This window comes from Puma concolor, chromosome C1, assembly GCF_028749965.1.
Source record: "Puma concolor isolate L17-30 chromosome C1, mPumCon1.1.hap2, whole genome shotgun sequence".
NCBI lineage: Eukaryota > Metazoa > Chordata > Mammalia > Carnivora > Felidae > Puma > Puma concolor.
Genome location: NC_141674.1, coordinates 121,549,761 through 121,559,949, shown reverse-complemented (window position 1 = coordinate 121,559,949; position 10,189 = coordinate 121,549,761). Strand labels below are relative to the sequence as shown.

General features: G+C 37.1%; 1 pseudogene; it reads right to left on the bottom strand.

The window, feature by feature from the left end:
* Positions 1-1,284: 1,284 nt before the first annotated feature.
* Positions 1,285-2,143, bottom strand: LOC112865684 (small ribosomal subunit protein uS2 pseudogene; annotated as a pseudogene).
* Positions 2,144-10,189: the final 8,046 nt, after the last annotated feature.

The following is a 10,189-nucleotide window of genomic DNA, read 5'->3' as shown; positions in this document are numbered from 1 at the left end:
AGATACAGTACATTACTCTCTAAGGAGAAAAGAATGTTCTTTGGAATTTTCTTCTCTTTCATCTCTCTCTCTCTCTCTCTCTCTCTGTATATAAATATTTGTGTATGTCTTACATATATAGATGAGTGTATGGATTTGCATTTATTTATACACATCCATAACACATATGTGCATACACATATGGATTATACATAGAGAATGAAATGAATAAGGATCTTTCTATTTCAATATCAGAACAGCTAACACTTGGCTATCCAGAAAATGGATATTCTCAATATTGGCTCACTTTTTCCACTCCCTTGCTTCATGTCAGCCACTGTATTTTTCCCGTCAATAACATATGTGTACATAGCAAAGACAGAAAGAGGAAGAAAATGATGACTTTTCTATAAATCTGATCTTTTACTTCTTTAAAAAAAATTTTTTTTTAATGTTTATTTATTTCTGAGACAGAGAGAGACAGAGCATAAGCAGGGGAGGGGCAGAGAGGGAGGGAGACACAGAATCAGAAGCAGGCTCCAGGCTCTGAGCTGTCAACACAGAGCCTGACTCAGGGCTCGAACTCACAAACCCTGAGATCATGACCTGAGCCGAAGTCAGTAGCTCAACCAACTGAGCCACCCAGGCGCCCCTGTTCTTTTACTTCTGACAAAAGTTTTGAAGGTAGAGAAGTTGGTGACTGAGATAAAGTTGAACATTTAACTGTGGTTGACATGTATTGGTCTCTAATAATCACTCCCCTCTACAGATTACCAAAGGCAAGAGTCTACCCAGAGCTTTCTAGATACCTCCCATCTCATTACTTCATTCATTGGTCTAAAACTTTAGCCTCAGAAACTGGAAAGAACATTCTAAGATCACCCACTAATCACTGGAAGTTTAGGGGCTGCATTTTTTTTTTATTTGATACATGAAAGAAATTACAACGACATATCTAGCCCTGAGTTGTGAGTCATAAGTAAGGCAGGTGGTAGTGATTAGGTAAATTCATTGCCATCAAGCCCCAGAAGACAAAGAAGAATTTTTTCCTGAGGAATGGTAATAATTTTTAAATTCTTATAAAGATAGCCATGAAATTGCTGAAAAATGAGATTAAAACTTTTTTTTTCTCCCAGAACTTTCAACTTTCCTGAGAATATTTTGACCTTTAGTAATATGTCTTTGTATACAGCAACCCGCAATTCTATGTGTTTTATAATATGTGGATTTATTTGTTTATTTATTTATTAGAAACTATTTTCTGACAACCTTATTTCCATTTTGTTTGTGTTTGTAGAGAGCAGCTTAAAACCACTCCATGGTTGTTCCTACCCATTCAGTGGCCTGAGCAGTGGGAACTGTGGACCAGTCTTCAGTGGCAAGCTGAGTGCTCCAGACTTCAGTAGGGAACCGCTGCACAGCTCTGCAGAGGGCTCCTGCAGGCCGTTAGACCTGTCCGGGACTTCAGGTTGGGTAGCAGTCAACTCAGGAGCTGGAGCTGCTCATTCACCCTGAAATTCCTCCTGGTCACAGCCTTTACGGCAGCGGTCTGCTCTTCCTTTTCAACCTCTTCAGGATCTCTGCAGAAGTAGAGATCACGCACTACCTCCCATGGATGCTCGCGGGGGATGGTGCCACGCACGCACAGGACTTCCTGGGCTAGCATCTGCCATATCAGACCCAGAGAGTGAGCTCCCTTCTTATTGCAAGGGATGGCAATGTCCACACAGGGCAGAGGAGAATCTGTGTTACACAGAGCAATGATAGGCAGGTTAACCTAAGATGCCTCTGAGAGAGACTGGTGGTCCGCCCTGGGATCAGTAACCACTCGGCTCTGGAAAGGCTGCGGGGATCTTGTTAGTGAATTTCCGGGAGTAACGTGGCCAGCAATAACAATGGTTCCAGTAGCAGCAGCAAACTTCAGCACAGCTCACTGGCCAGTATTCCTGGATGCTATGACACTGACATCAGTTGGGTTTTCAATGGCACAAGCTGCCAGCAGAAGCTTCTCCCAGGTTCTCTTCAGATTTATGATGTAGATACCATCACTTTTCCTTTTGTAGATGCACTGTTCTATTTGGAAGTCAAGGTTGGTGCCACCTAAATGGGTTCCTGCTGCAGGGAATTTGAGGACACCCTCCTCCTTCACTTGCAGGAAGGACATTGTGAAAGTTTCCCTTTAAGTTATGACATGAACATAAAACACCTTATGGCTCTCTCCCTGGGTAGCACAGAAAGGATGCATAATGATGTTTTAAAATAGTTGTATGAAAGGTGTATTGGTTAATACAGTAACATGAATCTCTTTAGTTGGATCTCCTCAAGTGAGTTTGATCATTTTCTAGAAAATAATAAGGTATTAAATTTTCTAGGACTTTCTTATAAGAGTGCTTTTTGTTGGTTTTATTTTCTTTTTGCCATCGATTTTTTTAAATTGGGATCAAAATAAGGTCCACACATTAAATGTACCTCTTTTCATCTTTTATGTCTTGCAATTCATTTGTTGGAAAAAAAAATGGACTGGTTGTTGACCAGACTTTTCCACAGTCTAGATTTCACTGATTGCTTGCATATGGGGTCATGTGATATATTTATGTCCTCTGTATTTAATGGACACTGGTCACCAGAGCTAGAGGCTTAATCTGATTCAAGATTAAAAACAATTTTTTTGCAACACTTGTTCAGAAGTGAAGCTTTACACTTATATGAGAAGGCAGATAATGTCTCCTATTTTATGTTAATGGCCATTATGATCATTGCCTGGATTAATTATTTAATTATGGATTTTTAAAATACAAATATTCTGTGGTCAACATATGCTAAAATAATTAGAAATAACACTATAACAACAATGTCATCATTGGCTCTGCAGCTGGTATGGGAGGCTCCCTTTAATTGAAGACACCAGGAGACTAAAAAATCACTCTAAACGACAGCATTTCTCAGCTATTAGGAACACGTGTGAAGCATATGCTAAGTATAATTATAAAGGAAGAAGAATTAAAATTTCCATCCAAGAACCGTGTCAATTTGCTTGAATTCTGTGTGAAAATATCTTCGAACATGTACAGAAATGAGACAGTTTAAAAGACATTTCAATGAAAAGAAAACTCAAGAATATGGGAAGGTGAATTTTACTTGTAGTTTTTTACAGGACAATGAGACAATGCACAATCGCCATTTCTCAAGAGCTTCCAAATGCCCAGATTAATTAATTAAGTCATCCATCTATCCATCCATCCATCCATCCATCCTTCCAGTGAATATTGAGACCTACTATGTGCTAGGTACTGAGGATACAGCAGTGATTTTATCTTAAAGTCCTTGGTCTCAAAAAGCTTACTTACCTTCTGGTAGGAGAGTCAATTTAGTAGAAAAAAAGGTTAAAAAATATTGTAAAGGAAATAATTTGATGTAGTGATGTGGGATGAAAACCAAAGGACAAGGAAGGAGAGACTCAAGAGCAACTAGTCAAAACGGTTGAATGTACATTTCAGAGACAAGATAAAAGACAGAAAGGTTTTCCATAGAAATGAATACTTTAAGTACATTGGGTCAGGTATGATACTGCGAAGCATCCCCAGTAAAAATTTCCTGGTACATTGTACATTTCCTTGTTTGTCTACCTAAACATTTCCTACTTAAGTATTTCCTGATGCAGACCTCCACACCCTGCTAGGGCACCCTGCTATATTTTGAATTATTTTATTGCCCAATGACATGCTAGATTCTCTTGTCAACAGCCAAACCATGTCTGTGTTCCTTAAAATGTGTTCTGTGGAAGGTTAATCCTGTGAAATGTTCAAGGAAAGGGTTCTGTGGTTACCTTTTTTCAGGAAACATAGTTTACATTATCACCACTTGAGTCAATCCAAAATCCATCAGAATATTCATAAAGAACATTATAGAAGCCCATTGAGTTTTGCCTACAAAATTCTTGTTATAGGAAACACCTAACCACCAATGGAAATGGTACCTAAGGAGCAGTCCTTAGGAAAAGCTTCCAGAAAAAACTAGTCTTTTCCCCATACCTACAAGCTGGATCAGTCAGCCTAACAGCCATACATCTCAATCAGAAGGTCTACATGCTGTTCCCTCCAGTCCCGATGCTTTAATTGACTGGTGCCCATTGGTAGCATGAGGCATAATAAGAATACTGTTAACATGAGAACTGTGACGCCGAGGGCATCTGAGTAAATTACATCTGCTTCATGAAGCCTTCACTGAGCACTCTGTTGTCATTAGTTTTCTTTTTTTCTACACTCCCATAATACTCATGGCTCCCATAATACTCGAATATCGGATGGCTCGCTATTCAATATTTAATTGTACACAGGCTTGTATTTCTGGCTCATTGCTTCTGTCCTTACAGCTAATCATTCTCCCCTTCTATGTGCATGCTCAATATGTTTGAGTCACAACAAACTCTCAGAGTCCCCAAACATGGCCGGTTTTTGTTCACTTCTGGGCTTTTAAATAAGTTCTTTGGGATATCCCTCTGTCTTCTTCCCATCCTGGCCAATTACTATTGGCTCTTCAAGGCTTAGGTTAAATAGCACTTCAGCTGCAAAACTTGCCCTGATCCAGGGAGTCACTCTGTCTTTGGTATTCTTGTGGCATTTTGTATAAATCACACTGTCACACTTCACATGCTATAATAGTGTGCTATAAAGGTGGGCTTCTAGAACTATCCCCCACCTCTTGCTAAGAAAGGCAGAACTCTATCTTATTTATTTGTGTATCTGTTTTTAAAGACTTCTGGGAGATTCAACAAAGAAAACAAAAGAGAAACCAACTGATTTGAGGGGAAAAAACAACATGGTTTGTCAATATTTGTTGTTTTTGAGAGATAATTCTGATTTTTAAATTAAAATTGTAGGGAGAGAAAGGGTCTCCAAGTAATAAATTTTACCTAACAATGCCACTTTAATATTCAAAATTAAAGTTAATTTCTTTATTTTTGACTAAACTGAATATGTTGTTTCATACAAGGTCTCACACCCCAATTAGCAGGAAAAAATTACTAAATACCTAAGCTGGACTGAATTTGAGTCCAGTTTGATCATTAAACTTCCTTAAAGGGAGTTTTCTATCTTCCTTGCATAAATATGAGCGGTCTTTGGAATAACCTTCCCCATCTCCTAGACTCTTTTCCCCAGCATCTAAATGTATGGTAGGGCAAACACCATATGCTTCATGGAAAGTAGGACATGGAAGGAAGGGGCTTTCTGACCTTATGCCAATCCTTAGATCTCCAGAATGATATTTCTTTTGCATCTCTGGCTGTAGCATGCGTTACTGATACAGGTGGAGAGATGTTTATTCATGGTCTAATTTCTCTAGGCTTCAGCAATGGTTTCGGGGTACTCTGTTGACTTGACTTCAACTCAGCTTTTTTAAAAAAATTTTTTTAATGTTTATTTATTTTTGAGAGAGACAGAGACAGAATGCAAGTGGGTTAGGGGCAGAGAGAGAGGGAGACACAGAATCAGAAGCCAGCTCCAGGCTCTGAGCTGGCAGCATAAAGCCCGATCTGGGGCTCGAACTCACAAGCCACCAGATCATGACCTGAGCCAAGTTGGACGCTCATCTGACTGAGCCACCCAGGCGCCCCTCAACTCAGCTTTAATCGGTGCTTGTTCTTGGTCCATCCTCTTTCTTGTCCCCTAGCATGGATGTTTACCTACATCCTCTGATGAGGTCACCTTGTCCTTCCATGAGTACCCTCGCAGCAGGTCATTAGCTAGCAAATCAACAGTCATACTCCACGGGAACCAAGAGCGATCAAGACAGCTCAGTGCTGCAACTCTCTCTGCCTAAGCACACTGGTCAATGTGACTGGTGATACAGGAGAGTGTATGAGATGACCTTCCAGCAGCACAGTAAATAATTTCTCAGTGCTTGTCTTAGTACCTAAGTCAGCTCTCTCTCTGAGTTTGATGTTTATCTGGCTTTTTCATTCTCCTTCCTTCTTTTCTTTTTCCTAAATACCTTAGTTCAAGAGAGGATCTAACTTGCTCTCTTCTTTTTATTTATCTTTTCTCATGTAAAATCTAGCCTGACGTCCTATTAATATGCTTAAAGAGGAAAACCAAAAATAAAATATAAGCAGTCCTTTGTCAAGAAAGTAGCTTAAATTGAACATTATAGTCTTGCTTGAAAATCCCATTTTTTACTGTAAGAGGTTGAATATTAAAATTCCTAATTTTTTCTCTTCTTTCCACAAGCCCAGGATTTGGATAATATGAGTCAAGTAGGGTGAAAATCACATGGTTAAGAAATCAAAGAGAGAGGGCCCACCCGGGTGGCTCAGTTGGTTAAGCATCTGACTTCAGCTCAGGTCATGATCTCACGGCTCGTGAGTTAGAGCCCCACTTCTGGCTCTGTGCTGACAGCTCAGAGCCTGGAGCCTGCTTTGGATTCTGTGTGTCCCCGTCTCTCTGCCCCTCCCCCACTCATGCTCTGTCTCTCTCTGTCTCTCAGAAATGAATACATGTTAAAAAATTTTAAAGAAACCAAGGAGGAAAAACATCACATTAATAATTTTTACAATGTTTTCCATGTTAAAAAAAAAGTGAATTTTCTGCCTATGGAGAGAGAATCTCTGGATCAAATAGCAATGAGTTATTGTACATTCATTCAACAAATTTTACTCAATACCTACTACATATTTGAACTGCGTTAAGTTCCACTTTGGGGAAATCCATTTTATATTGGTTATTCTATAATATAGACACATTCTTTTCTCCTACATTTTAATCTGTGACTAAGATTCCAACAAGAGAATGGGCAGCACAGACCCAGCATCATTCTATCAACAGGTTCTACTCACAATTGTTAGATAAATAGTTAAGAAATAAGTTAGATTTATAAAATGTTAGGTATATACTTGTAAAAATAAGATTATATAAAAAGGACAGTGACCATGGTGTCAAGATTGAATATCGACTCAGTTTCACCAAACCATACATTTATTCTTTGGACTTATGCATTTCAAACTTCTGAAGCCAGGACTAACTTTCTCAGTGTCATTTCTTTGGTGGCATCACATGGTCCCTTAAAAGGAAAAGTGACTCTTCTGATTCTTTTATTGTACCAGATGTTGTTCACATTGAATCATAGACCATAACTGGAAGGGACCTTGTGGTAATATTCCATAAAACTACAAGAACTAGTCCGTCCTTAAACATTACTTACAAAGACATTTTATATACTGAGAACATAGCTTCAGAAGAAAACTCAACCATAATAGTTTCTATACATACGCACTTTTTTCTGTGTGATTTACAAATTTTTGCATATATGTTTGCATCATAACCCAATTCTAGCACTGATAAAGAAAACCATTAGCTTTCCTCATCCCTGTTTAAAAGGGAGTTTATATGCGAAAAAGACACCATTCAGAAATGTGTTAGGAATTGATTATATCTAAAAAAGCACATGAGGTTGTCTAAAAAATAAATTACCCTTATGCACAATTTCCTCATTTCCATTTGATTTGTACTACTTTCCAAAATCCATCTTCTTTTTATTTTTCTATCCGCTATTTTCTAGCAAATAGGAATGTGTGTTTGCAAGGCTGTATAGAAAGTTGTCTTACACAAATTCAGAAGATATTGTTTAACTATTGTTAAACTAGGTTAAAGGGCATCAGAGTTCATTCATAAAGTAAAAGCATCTTATCACCTTGATTAAACCTTACATATGGCTATAGCTTGGTCTAATAAAGTCTGCTAAAGAAACTCATTACCAGGTCAAGGTAATTTGGATTTTATCACCATCCTGAGCAAACCTCTTTAGGGAATAAACATGCTTCTCAATAGAATAATTTATTTTCTATCTCCTGTTTCCCTCTTCCCCTTCAGCATTCTCAGGCTAACTTTGTTTCCTCTCTGGCCAATTTGTTCCTTCAGATCTTTTAACCATGCTCGTGTCTCTTACATTTTCACCTTTTGAGAAGAACAAATTTTTCATGTGAGAAAGGAAGAAACTTTAAGTATTCAAGTTGGAAAGCATTAGAATGGGGAACAGGGTAACTCCCTCTCTGCCTTTGATGTTACATCATACAATTGACCATCTGCTCTGTTCTTATGCAACATAAACCTGGATAACTACTGGAGTTCAAATAAACATTCTTTGAACACACTGTTAAAGACTCTTTGCCCTCAAAACTAAAGGTGGTCTTTTAGAGCAGAACTACTCAAAATATGTTCTGTGGCCTAATGTCATTACCTAAAGTCTTCATGTTCAGACTGCATTAGTCAGAGTTCTCCAGAGAATCAGAACCAATAGGAGATAGATAGATAGATAGATGATAGATAGATAGATAGATAGATAATAGACAGATAGATAGATACCAAAATGGGATATTTATTATAAGAATTGGTTCACACTATTGTGAAGGCTGAGAAATTCCACATTTCACCATCTGCAAGTTGGAGAATCGGGAAAGAATCAGGTGGTATATTTTAGTCTCAGTCTCAAAGCTTGAGAACCAGGGAACAGATGGTTGTAAGCGTGAGTCCAAAAGTCTGAGAATTGGGGGTCTATGGTAGAAATTCCCATCTAGAAACCAGGAACCCCTATGCCAGAGCATAGGAGAAGTTTAAGTTCAGCTCGAGCAAAAAGAGGGAATGTGTCCATCCTTCACCTGTTCTATTCGGACACTCATCGTATAGGATGATGCTTACCCATGTTGGTGAGGGTGAAACTTCTTTATTCAGTCCACACGTGCAAATTCTAATCTCCAGAGATACCCTCACAGACATACAGAATGTTTTATCAGCTATCTGTATATCCCTTGGCCGAGTCAAGTTGACACATAAAATTAACCATCATAATGTGTTAAGTATAGAAACTGAGTGTTTAGAAGTTTTGACAGCAATTTGATGAAATGTGTTGATTCTCACATTGACAAAAACATTGCCTCATGTTTTTGGTTTTCCTAAAAATTTCATTTTTCATAGTAATTTATTTTATTAGATTTTATAAAAGCACTTGTTGGTGGCAGATTTAAAAATAAAAGTAAAGTTGGTTCTTTACCACTGAGAGTATGAGAAACTTATTTTGGTCCTTGTATCTTAGAGAATCACTAGAAGCCTAGATGACTTATTTTTTTGATATATTGCTTAGAATATAACCTTGACAATAACACTTTACATAAGGGAAAATCTTAGAAGGACATAGTTAATCTTAGAAGGACATAAACAACAGCAAGGTAGGCCTATGCATATGAATATGTTTATGTTGGATTACTCAAAAAAATTTATCAAAGTGGGTAGGTAAAAAGGAATAAAGGTAATTTACTGATACTGGTTTTATTTCCAAAGATATGACTTTTATTTTACTTTATTGAAACATATCAATGACATTTTTTGTTCATTATATTAAATAAATATATTTGGTGTACCGTTTTAATTCAGTCAATTTTTAACTTTTTTTTTTTTTTTTTTGAGAGACAGAGAGTCCATGCATGCACGTGCATGTGAGCAGGGGAAGGGCTGAGAGAGAGAGAGAGAAAGAGAGAGAGAGAATCTTAACAGGCTCCACATTCAATGAGAAGCCTGATGTGGGGCTCAATCCCATGACTTTGGGATGACAATCTGAGCCAAAATCAAGGGTCAGATGCTCAACCCACTGAGCCACCCAGATGCCCCAGTTGCACTTGGTTTTTAAACTATATTTTAAAGTTATTTTCTTGAGACTTGCTTTAAATATTATAATATAGATATTAATTTATCATAAACTAATTCAGATTAATAATTATGTAATTCCAATAATGTACAGTAACTTTGCTCTAATAATTATCCATTTCCTCTCCTTTACTTTGTGGTCTTATGGATATGTATCATACATCTATATATGTCATAAACCCAAAAATTGAATGGCATATTTCTTGTTTTATAAAATATCATATTTTAAGACAAATTCATAAGAAAAATTTAAAAATTAAGTACTATATTTTATATTTATATACATACCCACCGTTTCTGATGACTTGCATTTCTTTTCCTAGATTCAAGTTACTGTTCAGTGTAATTATTTTAGACTAAACGTATTCCTTCAGTATTTCTTGTTAAGTCTGTCTACTACAATAAACATATATAAATATATAAATGCATATAAATACGTATGATAATATATATGTATTGCTTTATATATATAATATATATTGCTTTATTTTGGAAAGATATTTTTGTCATATATAAAA